The sequence below is a fragment of the Morone saxatilis genome, unplaced genomic scaffold (assembly GCF_004916995.1).
Source record: "Morone saxatilis isolate NCDOM2014 unplaced genomic scaffold, NCSU_SB_2.0 Contig5, whole genome shotgun sequence".
Classification (NCBI taxonomy): Eukaryota; Metazoa; Chordata; class Actinopteri; family Moronidae; genus Morone; species Morone saxatilis.
The window spans coordinates 12,955,254-12,959,184 of NW_023340095.1; positions in this window are offsets into that span (position 1 = coordinate 12,955,254).

Below are 3,931 nucleotides of genomic sequence, written 5' to 3' on the forward strand. Positions count from 1 at the left end.
ATGTTTTATGTGAAAATAAGTGTAGCTTCTGATAGCATTATTTTTCTCTCAGTTCTTATTTTTCAAGACATTGCATATATAGGCTTGCAACTTATATGCAAAAACATTCAAAGGAAATGTAATATAATTAGGGAACATTCTAATGAACTTATCTGCCAGCCAAGTCATAAAATGTTCATACTGAAAGTATCTCTAAACCACATATTAAACTACAACATATTTAATTTGTATTTAATTATTTAATATTTATATTTAATATCTGCTCATGGCAACTATAGCATGATTAAAGTTTTCTTGGATATGTTTAGGCTTGAAGCACTTGGTTAAGGTTAGAAAGATCACAAATAAAGTCAAAAGAAGCATGAGGAAGGTTTTATAAGTTTTTCTTATTAACATTTAACTGAATCCACCATCTTTCTCTTAACCAAAGTTGCCTAAATGTACCACAAGCTATTTGTATGACCTCAATCAGTCCAAAAGAACTTCCATGTAGTACTGAAGGTAGCACTTTCACTTACACTGGAAAACGTTTCAACATAATCCAATTATTTTTTTATTTCAAATTAGTATATACATTACAGTATTACAGGAGAATTTGTTATTTTTGTTCTTATGTGTTAGGAATCAATAATACTATGTGCTTCATAGGAATCATATTTCTAACAGATTATACAAGAAACTTGGGGGGAAGGGCACTGGAAACACAAATTACCCAACAAAGCTTTTCACTAATAACTAATAGAGGTCTCCCAGACATGCATTAATCCATATTAATAGGACTATGTTTTGCATAATACATTAAATCTATTATATTAATATAGTCATGAACATCCCAGTTATAAGCATACACAAAAGGCAAAAGTATGATGACAACCAGATTTCAACAACACTATATTGAACAGTACCTTACTGAGAGCTATATGGTAGTCATCTGTGTTTCCTGAATAGCTGATAATAACAATGCAGCCCTCTGGGCCTCTGAGACAGTGCTGTGTGTACTGGGGCTAGTCCATCTGTGTGCTCTTGCTTGCTTTTGAGCTAGCACAGTAATGGACTCAACAAGTGAAACACCATTGGCATATCTCCAACAAGACATGGCCCCAAGGAAGCCAATGCTACAGTAGCTTTACAATTACGCAAACAAAGAGATACCTCGCTAAATGCTTCTTAGTGGAAAATCACAACATAGAGTAAGATTTTTTCAATTATTCCTTGATGTGAAAAACACTAATTGGTTCCCTTGCCTATTGTTTGTCATCACCAACACTGCAGAATTGTATGTGTCTTACTACTCAATGTTCTCTGCCAGAATAAGGAAAAAGCCTATACCTGCAGGCCTCTAATTTTTGGAGTAATTCCTACTGTAAAGTGCTGCATAGTGAGGACTGCTCACTATAAATTAATTACTAGGAAAAAACAGATTAATCATACAATCATGTGTTTCAATGGTATTTTTTATTACATTCTGAATATTATTCAGGAGAAAATGATGATGATTAATTTACATCATCTGAGTTACACTTTCATTTATAGGTGCACTGAGCAGAACACTGCACGTCCATGCTGAGAAACTGAATTTCTTCCTGTTTGCAAAGTCTTTTCCATGATAGCAGGAGAGCAATCCTGGATGTGAAAAATACTCAAGGTTGGTTTAAAAGAGTGCTGATTTTCTTTTGCATTCTTATCATCAATAGCTTTATCACTGTACTGACAATCCAGTGCTGAATAGCCCTGTGGGAAGGTGATTCACGATCTGGATACACACCACAAAATTACATGCTTTTGTACTGCAGAGCAGATAATGATAAATAAAAGGTTCTGAGTAGTTTAATCCAAACCAGAAACACTTTACACATCTATTGTGCAGAGAGAAAGAGGTGTGGCCGCAGCTTCCAGTGAGGCCAGCTCTGTATTTTATGATAATGTTATGCACTTGTCTGTCCTTTCTTTAGAAAGGAATCTGCTTAAAGAACCCGTAACTCTAGAATAAAATCCCCCAGGAAACATGGGGTACATTGATATTGTCATATCAAAAGAGAGCCAGAAATTAAATTTAGGTTTTAATGATTGGTGATTATCTTTTGTCCCCTTTTCATCATATTTGTAAAATATACTGCACTTTTCATTTTGCTTGCATGAAGCTGTTTAATGTTTGTCTTGTGATTTTTTTCCCCATGAGCTGTGTGCAGTCACAGTCCACTGCAGGTTCAATTTCTCTTAATTGTTCAATGACCTTTCTATATACCCTTAGCAATTAGCTGATGAGTTTGTCTGTACTGTGGGTCAGTATCATTGGGTTGTAATCAACACAAACACAAGGAGGCTTCTCAGAAGAGGGACTAGCTTGGCATTCAAGGACCCTTACCTTACTACATTTTATTAATTACAAAACAATAATCAAATGGTGTTTGATGAAGGGGAGGCACACAACAAATGTCAACCTAGATGTAGCATACAGCAGAATCATCAGAATGAACCTTAGATGGAAGATTTTCATCCCTGTAATTATTTGCCGCTGAGGCTATAAATGTGTGTAATATCAAGAATGCTTCAATACATAATACATAACACATAATACACACACACTAACATACACACACACCAACACACACATACATATTTATTACCCACAGCAGACAGCAGAATATCTCTTTTTCCAACAGTCTTGTAGTGAAAGGACTTGTTGGGTGCAATAACGATATAAAAATATGGAAATACAATACAATTGACTTATCAGTACAATGATACATTTTGATAAAGTTACAACAATTATTATAGTCATATTAAAACAGTAAATGCTATACATAGTAAGAAGTGGGTGATATGGACCTTTTTGGTGATACAATGGTGATAAAATTTGTGCTGTTCACAGACGTGAAGAAGAAGACATAGAAGCAAACAGACACTTTTGGCTTCATGAGACAGTACAGGGGCACCAACTCTCACATCAAGAGCACAAATAATGTTAGGAGGGATGCAGAAACATAATTTTTTCTTGACTGCTCTTTTCCCATTTTTGACACTACACACAAAAATTTCACACAGTGTGCTCAGCAGGACCTCCTATTTATTACGATATCCTCATTTAGGCGACAAGAGTCACTGTCTTTGAGGTAGAAGTGGAAGTATGAGAGGTTAGATTCAGCTAAATTCTCTATTCATACTCCTTCCTTCCTTTATACAAATTAAAACCAGCAATGCAGTTAAGAATCCTCTTTTCAACATCCAGCATTCATACAGAAACATTTTGTTTTCTTTAATCATTTTGAAATCCTCCTGTTTAATAAATGATGTCTTTTTGTAGCATACATTAAAGCAGAAAAGAAAGTGCAACTATCTCAGATTTTACATATTTAAAAAAATATTTCTCCTATTAACTAAAATATCTTTCTGACATATTTTGTGTGTTACATTTTCTGCATGCAGTTAATTGAAATAATAAAAAGTGTAGGAGCTCGACCAACATCCATTTCTAACTGCCAAAAGTCTACTGAATACAATGAATATCAAGTAAAAAAAAATGTTTTAAGCTTTTTCTTTTAGAAATTGCAAAATCTAAAATTCACTTTATATGGATAATGACCCATATCCAAACAGAGAACACTTTATAAAACATGTACACAAAAAACAATCCTTATTACCTATACAATTTACATTATATACTACTAAATCCAAATACATTTAGAAGGAATCATAATTGTTATGTGGAGAATATTCATTCAGAAGGGTTTTCCCAACCCAGGAACTGCTGAATTCTTGCAGTGCACAGAATTTATAGGAAAGTGGTCAGAGATATGTGGGTACAAACAACGGACACCATGAGACCATGGTTGGTGTCCAGATTCACACGTGCAGTTTTTTTTTTCGGCTACTAAAACACTTTGGTTAAATTTAGGGAAAAATTGTGATTTTGGTTCAATATTTACCAAGA